The 14,633-nt window shown below is 67.8% G+C and overlaps 6 non-coding genes across 6 annotated transcripts; all 6 read left to right on the forward strand.

Moving 5' to 3' along the window:
• The first annotated feature begins 1,146 nt into the window (after positions 1 to 1,146).
• On the forward strand, positions 1,147 to 1,265 carry LOC141411763 (5S ribosomal RNA). Its single transcript, XR_012436602.1, has one exon. It is a non-coding gene; the product is annotated as a 5S ribosomal RNA (ribosomal RNA).
• A 2,145-nt stretch (positions 1,266 to 3,410) lies between these two features.
• On the forward strand, positions 3,411 to 3,529 carry LOC141411764 (5S ribosomal RNA). The gene has a single exon (XR_012436603.1). It is a non-coding gene; the product is annotated as a 5S ribosomal RNA (ribosomal RNA).
• Positions 3,530 to 5,672: 2,143 nt separating this feature from the next.
• LOC141411766 (5S ribosomal RNA) lies at positions 5,673 to 5,791 on the forward strand. Its single transcript, XR_012436605.1, has one exon. It is a non-coding gene; the product is annotated as a 5S ribosomal RNA (ribosomal RNA).
• Positions 5,792 to 7,935: 2,144 nt separating this feature from the next.
• On the forward strand, positions 7,936 to 8,054 carry LOC141411767 (5S ribosomal RNA). The gene has a single exon (XR_012436606.1). It is a non-coding gene; the product is annotated as a 5S ribosomal RNA (ribosomal RNA).
• A 2,145-nt stretch (positions 8,055 to 10,199) lies between these two features.
• LOC141411768 (5S ribosomal RNA) lies at positions 10,200 to 10,318 on the forward strand. Its single transcript, XR_012436607.1, has one exon. It is a non-coding gene; the product is annotated as a 5S ribosomal RNA (ribosomal RNA).
• A 2,144-nt stretch (positions 10,319 to 12,462) lies between these two features.
• On the forward strand, positions 12,463 to 12,581 carry LOC141411769 (5S ribosomal RNA). The gene has a single exon (XR_012436608.1). It is a non-coding gene; the product is annotated as a 5S ribosomal RNA (ribosomal RNA).
• The last annotated feature ends 2,052 nt before the right edge of the window (positions 12,582 to 14,633 follow it).

Below are 14,633 nucleotides of genomic sequence, written 5' to 3' on the forward strand. Positions count from 1 at the left end.
ACCACGCACGCACGCACGGGGACGCACCCTCCTCTCCCCCACCCCACACACGAGCAGCCGAAGGACAAGAGGGTATGGCTGGGGCCTGAGCGGGAACAAGCGAAGCCTTGGTTTGCGGCCCCTCGGCCAACTGCATCAGGATTTTTGTCTGGGCTCGGAGGCCAGAGGATCTCTGCCATTTGCTAGCAGGGCCAGGGATGGCAGGAGGGTGGGTACGGGGCTCAGCCAGGGCCAGTTCTGCTGGCACGATCCTGTAGCACGTGGCCGCGTAGCACGGGGCCGGGTCTGAAGGAGGCCAAGCAGGGGCACAAGACCCAGCAGCGGCACAGGGAAGAGGCCCAGGGCACCCAGGAGCAGACGAGACCCGGGAGTCGTGCGTGCTTGGCGTGGCCGCGGGCCCCGTGACGCCCGAGGACTCGAGTGCTCAGCCCCGTGTAGTGGCCGCGAAGGCCTGCCTGGGAGAAACGCCCCGGGAGGCCGGCAGGAACCCGGGATCGGAAGGGATGTGGAGGGGCCCCGGGTCGGAGGAGATGGCTTTGGCTGTGTTTGGTTTTGTTTCTTCTTCCCAAGATCCCGGGTGTGAAAGGGGCCAGAGGTGAAGTCCTGGGCTGGAAAGCCTCACGATTCAGCCCCGCAGCCCCAGGCCCTGAGTGTGGAGGAGGGCGGAGCGGGTCGGCGAAGGGCGCGGCTGCCGTTTTCCTGATGGGCTGGAGGGGCAGTGGCGCTTTCCGGACGAAGAGGACCGGAAGGGTCCCCGAGACCTCCGCTGGGAGCCACGCACCCACCCAAGGATACGGCTCCAGGAGGCGACGGAGGAGGGCGGCTGCTTGCCCTGGCCCGAGCTGTGCGTCCCCCGCCTTGGCCACAGCAGTGGACATTCCCAGAAGAACAAGCGCCCGAGAGCACTGAGAAATTTTCCCCCGAGAAAACTTGACCCTCGTCCTGGCAGCAGGACACCTCGGGAAGAAAGCCACCCAGCGGCCACCTGGGCGAGACCGGCTGCCCGAGCAGGCGCGCGGGGCCTCTGGCCGCTGGCCCCGGGCTGCCAGCCCCCACCCGGACTCCCAGCCGTGCCAGGAGAGCAGCGTGGAGACGCACGCCGGGGCCCTCGGCAGGCTCTTGGGGCTCCCGGAGGCGGCGGCTAGCGTCTACGGCCATACCACCCTGAACGCGCCCGATCTCGTCTGATCTCGGAAGCTAAGCAGGGTCGGGCCTGGTTAGTACTTGGATGGGAGACCGCCTGGGAATACCGGGTGCTGTAGGCTTTTGCTCCTCCCTCCCTCGCTGCTCCTTTTGTCTTCGGGGACTTCGCCACCACCCCCCCCACCACCACCACCACCCCCAGCACCACCACCACCACCACCACCACAACGACCCACCGTGACCACGACCCCGACCCCGTCCGGGCCACCCGCCAGACCCACGCACACCGAATCCTCACAGCTACGTCCCCGAATCCTCTCCCCTCCCCACACTCTCCTGGGGCGCGCGCCCGCGACACGGGTCACCAGCGAGGTTGGTCCCAGGCCACGTTGGGGACCGCTCCCCAACTGCCCTCCAGGCGGGCGGGGAGGGACGTGCGGAAGCCATGAGAAAGTGGGTCCTGCACCCCAGCGGGCCCCACAGCGGGACGCGCCACACCTGGGCTCGCCACAAGGTGGTGCACTGGGTCCAGGGCAAGACGCCAGGGGACAGAGAAGCAGGGAGCCTCAGTCGGGTGCTGCTCCACGTCGCGCTCCGTCGCTCAACCCAAGACAGGGCAGCCAGCGCGCGACCTCTACGTGGGATCCCGCCTCCCACGGCAGAGCCTGCGGTCACAGGGACAGAGGGCGCAGGCCGCCAGAGCTCCGGATGCCAGCGGCAGCTCCCCGTCCCGCTCAAAGGGAGGGAGGGCCGCCGCTGGCGCCCAGTCGCCTGTGCCACCCTCCGGGTCTCAAAGCACTCCTCAGTCAGCTCAAGGACCGGGGCCACCTGGCCTTCGGGGTCACATGGGCTTGGGCACGACGGAAGGGACCGCTTGCCCCCGTGGAACAGACATTCTCCCCGTGGACAACCTCAGGTGCCGGGACCCTCTGCTCCGCCTTGGAAAACCCACCTTCTGCAATGTATGCCCAACGCAATCAGGCCGAGCAGATTGACCCCCTCGGCCCGGCCCCAGTGTGTGATGGGGCTCTGTGCGTGAGGGCTTGCTCTTCCCCACCTACACCAGGCACGGCATCTAACACACACACACACACACACACACACCACGCAGAGACACCCAGACCACGCACGCACGCACGGGGACGCACCCTCCTCTCCCCCACCCCACACACGAGCAGCCGAAGGACAAGAGGGTATGGCTGGGGCCTGAGCGGGAACAAGCGAAGCCTTGGTTTGCGGCCCCTCGGCCAACTGCATCAGGATTTTTGTCTGGGCTCGGAGGCCAGAGGATCTCTGCCATTTGCTAGCAGGGCCAGGGATGGCAGGAGGGTGGGTACGGGGCTCAGCCAGGGCCAGTTCTGCTGGCACGATCCTGTAGCACGTGGCCGCGTAGCACGGGGCCGGGTCTGAAGGAGGCCAAGCAGGGGCACAAGACCCAGCAGCGGCACAGGGAAGAGGCCCAGGGCACCCAGGAGCAGACGAGACCCGGGAGTCGTGCGTGCTTGGCGTGGCCGCGGGCCCCGTGACGCCCGAGGACTCGAGTGCTCAGCCCCGTGTAGTGGCCGCGAAGGCCTGCCTGGGAGAAACGCCCCGGGAGGCCGGCAGGAACCCGGGATCGGAAGGGATGTGGAGGGGCCCCGGGTCGGAGGAGATGGCTTTGGCTGTGTTTGGTTTTGTTTCTTCTTCCCAAGATCCCGGGTGTGAAAGGGGCCAGAGGTGAAGTCCTGGGCTGGAAAGCCTCACGATTCAGCCCCGCAGCCCCAGGCCCTGAGTGTGGAGGAGGGCGGAGCGGGTCGGCGAAGGGCGCGGCTGCCGTTTTCCTGATGGGCTGGAGGGGCAGTGGCGCTTTCCGGACGAAGAGGACCGGAAGGGTCCCCGAGACCTCCGCTGGGAGCCACGCACCCACCCAAGGATACGGCTCCAGGAGGCGACGGAGGAGGGCGGCTGCTTGCCCTGGCCCGAGCTGTGCGTCCCCCGCCTTGGCCACAGCAGTGGACATTCCCAGAAGAACAAGCGCCCGAGAGCACTGAGAAATTTTCCCCCGAGAAAACTTGACCCTCGTCCTGGCAGCAGGACACCTCGGGAAGAAAGCCACCCAGCGGCCACCTGGGCGAGACCGGCTGCCCGAGCAGGCGCGCGGGGCCTCTGGCCGCTGGCCCCGGGCTGCCAGCCCCCACCCGGACTCCCAGCCGTGCCAGGAGAGCAGCGTGGAGACGCACGCCGGGGCCCTCGGCAGGCTCTTGGGGCTCCCGGAGGCGGCGGCTAGCGTCTACGGCCATACCACCCTGAACGCGCCCGATCTCGTCTGATCTCGGAAGCTAAGCAGGGTCGGGCCTGGTTAGTACTTGGATGGGAGACCGCCTGGGAATACCGGGTGCTGTAGGCTTTTGCTCCTCCCTCCCTCGCTGCTCCTTTTGTCTTCGGGGACTTCGCCACCACCCCCCCCACCACCACCACCACCCCCAGCACCACCACCACCACCACCACCACAACGACCCACCGTGACCACGACCCCGACCCCGTCCGGGCCACCCGCCAGACCCACGCACACCGAATCCTCACAGCTACGTCCCCGAATCCTCTCCCCTCCCCACACTCTCCTGGGGCGCGCGCCCGCGACACGGGTCACCAGCGAGGTTGGTCCCAGGCCACGTTGGGGACCGCTCCCCAACTGCCCTCCAGGCGGGCGGGGAGGGACGTGCGGAAGCCATGAGAAAGTGGGTCCTGCACCCCAGCGGGCCCCACAGCGGGACGCGCCACACCTGGGCTCGCCACAAGGTGGTGCACTGGGTCCAGGGCAAGACGCCAGGGGACAGAGAAGCAGGGAGCCTCAGTCGGGTGCTGCTCCACGTCGCGCTCCGTCGCTCAACCCAAGACAGGGCAGCCAGCGCGCGACCTCTACGTGGGATCCCGCCTCCCACGGCAGAGCCTGCGGTCACAGGGACAGAGGGCGCAGGCCGCCAGAGCTCCGGATGCCAGCGGCAGCTCCCCGTCCCGCTCAAAGGGAGGGAGGGCCGCCGCTGGCGCCCAGTCGCCTGTGCCACCCTCCGGGTCTCAAAGCACTCCTCAGTCAGCTCAAGGACCGGGGCCACCTGGCCTTCGGGGTCACATGGGCTTGGGCACGACGGAAGGGACCGCTTGCCCCCGTGGAACAGACATTCTCCCCGTGGACAACCTCAGGTGCCGGGACCCTCTGCTCCGCCTTGGAAAACCCACCTTCTGCAATGTATGCCCAACGCAATCAGGCCGAGCAGATTGACCCCCTCGGCCCGGCCCCAGTGTGTGATGGGGCTCTGTGCGTGAGGGCTTGCTCTTCCCCACCTACACCAGGCACGGCATCTAACACACACACACACACACACACACCACGCAGAGACACCCAGACCACGCACGCACGCACGGGGACGCACCCTCCTCTCCCCCACCCCACACACGAGCAGCCGAAGGACAAGAGGGTATGGCTGGGGCCTGAGCGGGAACAAGCGAAGCCTTGGTTTGCGGCCCCTCGGCCAACTGCATCAGGATTTTTGTCTGGGCTCGGAGGCCAGAGGATCTCTGCCATTTGCTAGCAGGGCCAGGGATGGCAGGAGGGTGGGTACGGGGCTCAGCCAGGGCCAGTTCTGCTGGCACGATCCTGTAGCACGTGGCCGCGTAGCACGGGGCCGGGTCTGAAGGAGGCCAAGCAGGGGCACAAGACCCAGCAGCGGCACAGGGAAGAGGCCCAGGGCACCCAGGAGCAGACGAGACCCGGGAGTCGTGCGTGCTTGGCGTGGCCGCGGGCCCCGTGACGCCCGAGGACTCGAGTGCTCAGCCCCGTGTAGTGGCCGCGAAGGCCTGCCTGGGAGAAACGCCCCGGGAGGCCGGCAGGAACCCGGGATCGGAAGGGATGTGGAGGGGCCCCGGGTCGGAGGAGATGGCTTTGGCTGTGTTTGGTTTTGTTTCTTCTTCCCAAGATCCCGGGTGTGAAAGGGGCCAGAGGTGAAGTCCTGGGCTGGAAAGCCTCACGATTCAGCCCCGCAGCCCCAGGCCCTGAGTGTGGAGGAGGGCGGAGCGGGTCGGCGAAGGGCGCGGCTGCCGTTTTCCTGATGGGCTGGAGGGGCAGTGGCGCTTTCCGGACGAAGAGGACCGGAAGGGTCCCCGAGACCTCCGCTGGGAGCCACGCACCCACCCAAGGATACGGCTCCAGGAGGCGACGGAGGAGGGCGGCTGCTTGCCCTGGCCCGAGCTGTGCGTCCCCCGCCTTGGCCACAGCAGTGGACATTCCCAGAAGAACAAGCGCCCGAGAGCACTGAGAAATTTTCCCCCGAGAAAACTTGACCCTCGTCCTGGCAGCAGGACACCTCGGGAAGAAAGCCACCCAGCGGCCACCTGGGCGAGACCGGCTGCCCGAGCAGGCGCGCGGGGCCTCTGGCCGCTGGCCCCGGGCTGCCAGCCCCCACCCGGACTCCCAGCCGTGCCAGGAGAGCAGCGTGGAGACGCACGCCGGGGCCCTCGGCAGGCTCTTGGGGCTCCCGGAGGCGGCGGCTAGCGTCTACGGCCATACCACCCTGAACGCGCCCGATCTCGTCTGATCTCGGAAGCTAAGCAGGGTCGGGCCTGGTTAGTACTTGGATGGGAGACCGCCTGGGAATACCGGGTGCTGTAGGCTTTTGCTCCTCCCTCCCTCGCTGCTCCTTTTGTCTTCGGGGACTTCGCCACCACCCCCCCCACCACCACCACCACCCCCAGCACCACCACCACCACCACCACCACAACGACCCACCGTGACCACGACCCCGACCCCGTCCGGGCCACCCGCCAGACCCACGCACACCGAATCCTCACAGCTACGTCCCCGAATCCTCTCCCCTCCCCACACTCTCCTGGGGCGCGCGCCCGCGACACGGGTCACCAGCGAGGTTGGTCCCAGGCCACGTTGGGGACCGCTCCCCAACTGCCCTCCAGGCGGGCGGGGAGGGACGTGCGGAAGCCATGAGAAAGTGGGTCCTGCACCCCAGCGGGCCCCACAGCGGGACGCGCCACACCTGGGCTCGCCACAAGGTGGTGCACTGGGTCCAGGGCAAGACGCCAGGGGACAGAGAAGCAGGGAGCCTCAGTCGGGTGCTGCTCCACGTCGCGCTCCGTCGCTCAACCCAAGACAGGGCAGCCAGCGCGCGACCTCTACGTGGGATCCCGCCTCCCACGGCAGAGCCTGCGGTCACAGGGACAGAGGGCGCAGGCCGCCAGAGCTCCGGATGCCAGCGGCAGCTCCCCGTCCCGCTCAAAGGGAGGGAGGGCCGCCGCTGGCGCCCAGTCGCCTGTGCCACCCTCCGGGTCTCAAAGCACTCCTCAGTCAGCTCAAGGACCGGGGCCACCTGGCCTTCGGGGTCACATGGGCTTGGGCACGACGGAAGGGACCGCTTGCCCCCGTGGAACAGACATTCTCCCCGTGGACAACCTCAGGTGCCGGGACCCTCTGCTCCGCCTTGGAAAACCCACCTTCTGCAATGTATGCCCAACGCAATCAGGCCGAGCAGATTGACCCCCTCGGCCCGGCCCCAGTGTGTGATGGGGCTCTGTGCGTGAGGGCTTGCTCTTCCCCACCTACACCAGGCACGGCATCTAACACACACACACACACACACACACACACGCAGAGACACCCAGACCACGCACGCACGCACGGGGACGCACCCTCCTCTCCCCCACCCCACACACGAGCAGCCGAAGGACAAGAGGGTATGGCTGGGGCCTGAGCGGGAACAAGCGAAGCCTTGGTTTGCGGCCCCTCGGCCAACTGCATCAGGATTTTTGTCTGGGCTCGGAGGCCAGAGGATCTCTGCCATTTGCTAGCAGGGCCAGGGATGGCAGGAGGGTGGGTACGGGGCTCAGCCAGGGCCAGTTCTGCTGGCACGATCCTGTAGCACGTGGCCGCGTAGCACGGGGCCGGGTCTGAAGGAGGCCAAGCAGGGGCACAAGACCCAGCAGCGGCACAGGGAAGAGGCCCAGGGCACCCAGGAGCAGACGAGACCCGTGAGTCGTGCGTGCTTGGCGTGGCCGCGGGCCCCGTGACGCCCGAGGACTCGAGTGCTCAGCCCCGTGTAGTGGCCGCGAAGGCCTGCCTGGGAGAAACGCCCCGGGAGGCCGGCAGGAACCCGGGATCGGAAGGGATGTGGAGGGGCCCCGGGTCGGAGGAGATGGCTTTGGCTGTGTTTGGTTTTGTTTCTTCTTCCCAAGATCCCGGGTGTGAAAGGGGCCAGAGGTGAAGTCCTGGGCTGGAAAGCCTCACGATTCAGCCCCGCAGCCCCAGGCCCTGAGTGTGGAGGAGGGCGGAGCGGGTCGGCGAAGGGCGCGGCTGCCGTTTTCCTGATGGGCTGGAGGGGCAGTGGCGCTTTCCGGACGAAGAGGACCGGAAGGGTCCCCGAGACCTCCGCTGGGAGCCACGCACCCACCCAAGGATACGGCTCCAGGAGGCGACGGAGGAGGGCGGCTGCTTGCCCTGGCCCGAGCTGTGCGTCCCCCGCCTTGGCCACAGCAGTGGACATTCCCAGAAGAACAAGCGCCCGAGAGCACTGAGAAATTTTCCCCCGAGAAAACTTGACCCTCGTCCTGGCAGCAGGACACCTCGGGAAGAAAGCCACCCAGCGGCCACCTGGGCGAGACCGGCTGCCCGAGCAGGCGCGCGGGGCCTCTGGCCGCTGGCCCCGGGCTGCCAGCCCCCACCCGGACTCCCAGCCGTGCCAGGAGAGCAGCGTGGAGACGCACGCCGGGGCCCTCGGCAGGCTCTTGGGGCTCCCGGAGGCGGCGGCTAGCGTCTACGGCCATACCACCCTGAACGCGCCCGATCTCGTCTGATCTCGGAAGCTAAGCAGGGTCGGGCCTGGTTAGTACTTGGATGGGAGACCGCCTGGGAATACCGGGTGCTGTAGGCTTTTGCTCCTCCCTCCCTCGCTGCTCCTTTTGTCTTCGGGGACTTCGCCACCACCCCCCCCACCACCACCACCACCCCCAGCACCACCACCACCACCACCACCACAACGACCCACCGTGACCACGACCCCGACCCCGTCCGGGCCACCCGCCAGACCCACGCACACCGAATCCTCACAGCTACGTCCCCGAATCCTCTCCCCTCCCCACACTCTCCTGGGGCGCGCGCCCGCGACACGGGTCACCAGCGAGGTTGGTCCCAGGCCACGTTGGGGACCGCTCCCCAACTGCCCTCCAGGCGGGCGGGGAGGGACGTGCGGAAGCCATGAGAAAGTGGGTCCTGCACCCCAGCGGGCCCCACAGCGGGACGCGCCACACCTGGGCTCGCCACAAGGTGGTGCACTGGGTCCAGGGCAAGACGCCAGGGGACAGAGAAGCAGGGAGCCTCAGTCGGGTGCTGCTCCACGTCGCGCTCCGTCGCTCAACCCAAGACAGGGCAGCCAGCGCGCGACCTCTACGTGGGATCCCGCCTCCCACGGCAGAGCCTGCGGTCACAGGGACAGAGGGCGCAGGCCGCCAGAGCTCCGGATGCCAGCGGCAGCTCCCCGTCCCGCTCAAAGGGAGGGAGGGCCGCCGCTGGCGCCCAGTCGCCTGTGCCACCCTCCGGGTCTCAAAGCACTCCTCAGTCAGCTCAAGGACCGGGGCCACCTGGCCTTCGGGGTCACATGGGCTTGGGCACGACGGAAGGGACCGCTTGCCCCCGTGGAACAGACATTCTCCCCGTGGACAACCTCAGGTGCCGGGACCCTCTGCTCCGCCTTGGAAAACCCACCTTCTGCAATGTATGCCCAACGCAATCAGGCCGAGCAGATTGACCCCCTCGGCCCGGCCCCAGTGTGTGATGGGGCTCTGTGCGTGAGGGCTTGCTCTTCCCCACCTACACCAGGCACGGCATCTAACACACACACACACACACACACACACCACGCAGAGACACCCAGACCACGCACGCACGCACGGGGACGCACCCTCCTCTCCCCCACCCCACACACGAGCAGCCGAAGGACAAGAGGGTATGGCTGGGGCCTGAGCGGGAACAAGCGAAGCCTTGGTTTGCGGCCCCTCGGCCAACTGCATCAGGATTTTTGTCTGGGCTCGGAGGCCAGAGGATCTCTGCCATTTGCTAGCAGGGCCAGGGATGGCAGGAGGGTGGGTACGGGGCTCAGCCAGGGCCAGTTCTGCTGGCACGATCCTGTAGCACGTGGCCGCGTAGCACGGGGCCGGGTCTGAAGGAGGCCAAGCAGGGGCACAAGACACAGCAGCGGCACAGGGAAGAGGCCCAGGGCACCCAGGAGCAGACGAGACCCGGGAGTCGTGCGTGCTTGGCGTGGCCGCGGGCCCCGTGACGCCCGAGGACTCGAGTGCTCAGCCCCGTGTAGTGGCCGCGAAGGCCTGCCTGGGAGAAACGCCCCGGGAGGCCGGCAGGAACCCGGGATCGGAAGGGATGTGGAGGGGCCCCGGGTCGGAGGAGATGGCTTTGGCTGTGTTTGGTTTTGTTTCTTCTTCCCAAGATCCCGGGTGTGAAAGGGGCCAGAGGTGAAGTCCTGGGCTGGAAAGCCTCACGATTCAGCCCCGCAGCCCCAGGCCCTGAGTGTGGAGGAGGGCGGAGCGGGTCGGCGAAGGGCGCGGCTGCCGTTTTCCTGATGGGCTGGAGGGGCAGTGGCGCTTTCCGGACGAAGAGGACCGGAAGGGTCCCCGAGACCTCCGCTGGGAGCCACGCACCCACCCAAGGATACGGCTCCAGGAGGCGACGGAGGAGGGCGGCTGCTTGCCCTGGCCCGAGCTGTGCGTCCCCCGCCTTGGCCACAGCAGTGGACATTCCCAGAAGAACAAGCGCCCGAGAGCACTGAGAAATTTTCCCCCGAGAAAACTTGACCCTCGTCCTGGCAGCAGGACACCTCGGGAAGAAAGCCACCCAGCGGCCACCTGGGCGAGACCGGCTGCCCGAGCAGGCGCGCGGGGCCTCTGGCCGCTGGCCCCGGGCTGCCAGCCCCCACCCGGACTCCCAGCCGTGCCAGGAGAGCAGCGTGGAGACGCACGCCGGGGCCCTCGGCAGGCTCTTGGGGCTCCCGGAGGCGGCGGCTAGCGTCTACGGCCATACCACCCTGAACGCGCCCGATCTCGTCTGATCTCGGAAGCTAAGCAGGGTCGGGCCTGGTTAGTACTTGGATGGGAGACCGCCTGGGAATACCGGGTGCTGTAGGCTTTTGCTCCTCCCTCCCTCGCTGCTCCTTTTGTCTTCGGGGACTTCGCCACCACCCCCCCCACCACCACCACCACCCCCAGCACCACCACCACCACCACCACCACAACGACCCACCGTGACCACGACCCCGACCCCGTCCGGGCCACCCGCCAGACCCACGCACACCGAATCCTCACAGCTACGTCCCCGAATCCTCTCCCCTCCCCACACTCTCCTGGGGCGCGCGCCCGCGACACGGGTCACCAGCGAGGTTGGTCCCAGGCCACGTTGGGGACCGCTCCCCAACTGCCCTCCAGGCGGGCGGGGAGGGACGTGCGGAAGCCATGAGAAAGTGGGTCCTGCACCCCAGCGGGCCCCACAGCGGGACGCGCCACACCTGGGCTCGCCACAAGGTGGTGCACTGGGTCCAGGGCAAGACGCCAGGGGACAGAGAAGCAGGGAGCCTCAGTCGGGTGCTGCTCCACGTCGCGCTCCGTCGCTCAACCCAAGACAGGGCAGCCAGCGCGCGACCTCTACGTGGGATCCCGCCTCCCACGGCAGAGCCTGCGGTCACAGGGACAGAGGGCGCAGGCCGCCAGAGCTCCGGATGCCAGCGGCAGCTCCCCGTCCCGCTCAAAGGGAGGGAGGGCCGCCGCTGGCGCCCAGTCGCCTGTGCCACCCTCCGGGTCTCAAAGCACTCCTCAGTCAGCTCAAGGACCGGGGCCACCTGGCCTTCGGGGTCACATGGGCTTGGGCACGACGGAAGGGACCGCTTGCCCCCGTGGAACAGACATTCTCCCCGTGGACAACCTCAGGTGCCGGGACCCTCTGCTCCGCCTTGGAAAACCCACCTTCTGCAATGTATGCCCAACGCAATCAGGCCGAGCAGATTGACCCCCTCGGCCCGGCCCCAGTGTGTGATGGGCTCTGTGCGTGAGGGCTTGCTCTTCCCCACCTACACCAGGCACGGCATCTAACACACACACACACACACACACACACCACGCAGAGACACCCAGACCACGCACGCACGCACGGGGACGCACCCTCCTCTCCCCCACCCCACACACGAGCAGCCGAAGGACAAGAGGGTATGGCTGGGGCCTGAGCGGGAACAAGCGAAGCCTTGGTTTGCGGCCCCTCGGCCAACTGCATCAGGATTTTTGTCTGGGCTCGGAGGCCAGAGGATCTCTGCCATTTGCTAGCAGGGCCAGGGATGGCAGGAGGGTGGGTACGGGGCTCAGCCAGGGCCAGTTCTGCTGGCACGATCCTGTAGCACGTGGCCGCGTAGCACGGGGCCGGGTCTGAAGGAGGCCAAGCAGGGGCACAAGACCCAGCAGCGGCACAGGGAAGAGGCCCAGGGCACCCAGGAGCAGACGAGACCCGGGAGTCGTGCGTGCTTGGCGTGGCCGCGGGCCCCGTGACGCCCGAGGACTCGAGTGCTCAGCCCCGTGTAGTGGCCGCGAAGGCCTGCCTGGGAGAAACGCCCCGGGAGGCCGGCAGGAACCCGGGATCGGAAGGGATGTGGAGGGGCCCCGGGTCGGAGGAGATGGCTTTGGCTGTGTTTGGTTTTGTTTCTTCTTCCCAAGATCCCGGGTGTGAAAGGGGCCAGAGGTGAAGTCCTGGGCTGGAAAGCCTCACGATTCAGCCCCGCAGCCCCAGGCCCTGAGTGTGGAGGAGGGCGGAGCGGGTCGGCGAAGGGCGCGGCTGCCGTTTTCCTGATGGGCTGGAGGGGCAGTGGCGCTTTCCGGACGAAGAGGACCGGAAGGGTCCCCGAGACCTCCGCTGGGAGCCACGCACCCACCCAAGGATACGGCTCCAGGAGGCGACGGAGGAGGGCGGCTGCTTGCCCTGGCCCGAGCTGTGCGTCCCCCGCCTTGGCCACAGCAGTGGACATTCCCAGAAGAACAAGCGCCCGAGAGCACTGAGAAATTTTCCCCCGAGAAAACTTGACCCTCGTCCTGGCAGCAGGACACCTCGGGAAGAAAGCCACCCAGCGGCCACCTGGGCGAGACCGGCTGCCCGAGCAGGCGCGCGGGGCCTCTGGCCGCTGGCCCCGGGCTGCCAGCCCCCACCCGGACTCCCAGCCGTGCCAGGAGAGCAGCGTGGAGACGCACGCCGGGGCCCTCGGCAGGCTCTTGGGGCTCCCGGAGGCGGCGGCTAGCGTCTACGGCCATACCACCCTGAACGCGCCCGATCTCGTCTGATCTCGGAAGCTAAGCAGGGTCGGGCCTGGTTAGTACTTGGATGGGAGACCGCCTGGGAATACCGGGTGCTGTAGGCTTTTGCTCCTCCCTCCCTCGCTGCTCCTTTTGTCTTCGGGGACTTCGCCACCACCCCCCCACCACCACCACCACCCCCAGCACCACCACCACCACCACCACCACAACGACCCACCGTGACCACGACCCCGACCCCGTCCGGGCCACCCGCCAGACCCACGCACACCGAATCCTCACAGCTACGTCCCCGAATCCTCTCCCCTCCCCACACTCTCCTGGGGCGCGCGCCCGCGACACGGGTCACCAGCGAGGTTGGTCCCAGGCCACGTTGGGGACCGCTCCCCAACTGCCCTCCAGGCGGGCGGGGAGGGACGTGCGGAAGCCATGAGAAAGTGGGTCCTGCACCCCAGCGGGCCCCACAGCGGGACGCGCCACACCTGGGCTCGCCACAAGGTGGTGCACTGGGTCCAGGGCAAGACGCCAGGGGACAGAGAAGCAGGGAGCCTCAGTCGGGTGCTGCTCCACGTCGCGCTCCGTCGCTCAACCCAAGACAGGGCAGCCAGCGCGCGACCTCTACGTGGGATCCCGCCTCCCACGGCAGAGCCTGCTGTCACAGGGACAGAGGGCGCAGGCCGCCAGAGCTCCGGATGCCAGCGGCAGCTCCCCGTCCCGCTCAAAGGGAGGGAGGGCCGCCGCTGGCGCCCAGTCGCCTGTGCCACCCTCCGGGTCTCAAAGCACTCCTCAGTCAGCTCAAGGACCGGGGCCACCTGGCCTTCGGGGTCACATGGGCTTGGGCACGACGGAAGGGACCGCTTGCCCCCGTGGAACAGACATTCTCCCCGTGGACAACCTCAGGTGCCGGGACCCTCTGCTCCGCCTTGGAAAACCCACCTTCTGCAATGTATGCCCAACGCAATCAGGCCGAGCAGATTGACCCCCTCGGCCCGGCCCCAGTGTGTGATGGGGCTCTGTGCGTGAGGGCTTGCTCTTCCCCACCTACACCAGGCACGGCATCTAACACACACACACACACACACACACACCACGCAGAGACACCCAGACCACGCACGCACGCACGGGGACGCACCCTCCTCTCCCCCACCCCACACACGAGCAGCCGAAGGACAAGAGGGTATGGCTGGGGCCTGAGCGGGAACAAGCAAAGCCTTGGTTTGCGGCCCCTCGGCCAACTGCATCAGGATTTTTGTCTGGGCTCGGAGGCCAGAGGATCTCTGCCATTTGCTAGCAGGGCCAGGGATGGCAGGAGGGTGGGTACGGGGCTCAGCCAGGGCCAGTTCTGCTGGCACGATCCTGTAGCACGTGGCCGCGTAGCACGGGGCCGGGTCTGAAGGAGGCCAAGCAGGGGCACAAGACCCAGCAGCGGCACAGGGAAGAGGCCCAGGGCACCCAGGAGCAGACGAGACCCGGGAGTCGTGCGTGCTTGGCGTGGCCGCGGGCCCCGTGACGCCCGAGGACTCGAGTGCTCAGCCCCGTGTAGTGGCCGCGAAGGCCTGCCTGGGAGAAACGCCCCGGGAGGCCGGCAGGAACCCGGGATCGGAAGGGATGTGGAGGGGCCCCGGGTCGGAGGAGATGGCTTTGGCTGTGTTTGGTTTTGTTTCTTCTTCCCAAGATCCCGGGTGTGAAAGGGGCCAGAGGTGAAGTCCTGGGCTGGAAAGCCTCACGATTCAGCCCCGCAGCCCCAGGCCCTGAGTGTGGAGGAGGGCGGAGCGGGTCGGCGAAGGGCGCGGCTGCCGTTTTCCTGATGGGCTGGAGGGGCAGTGGCGCTTTCCGGACGAAGAGGACCGGAAGGGTCCCCGAGACCTCCGCTGGGAGCCACGCACCCACCCAAGGATACGGCTCCAGGAGGCGACGGAGGAGGGCGGCTGCTTGCCCTGGCCCGAGCTGTGCGTCCCCCGCCTTGGCCACAGCAGTGGACATTCCCAGAAGAACAAGCGCCCGAGAGCACTGAGAAATTTTCCCCCGAGAAAACTTGACCCTCGTCCTGGCAGCAGGACACCTCGGGAAGAAAGCCACCCAGCGGCCACCTGGGCGAGACCGGCTGCCCGAGCAGGCGCGCGGGGCCTCTGGCCGCTGGCCCCGGGCTGCCAGCCCCC

The sequence above is a fragment of the Castor canadensis genome, chromosome 10, assembly GCF_047511655.1.
Source record: "Castor canadensis chromosome 10, mCasCan1.hap1v2, whole genome shotgun sequence".
NCBI classification, from domain to species: Eukaryota; Metazoa; Chordata; class Mammalia; order Rodentia; family Castoridae; genus Castor; species Castor canadensis.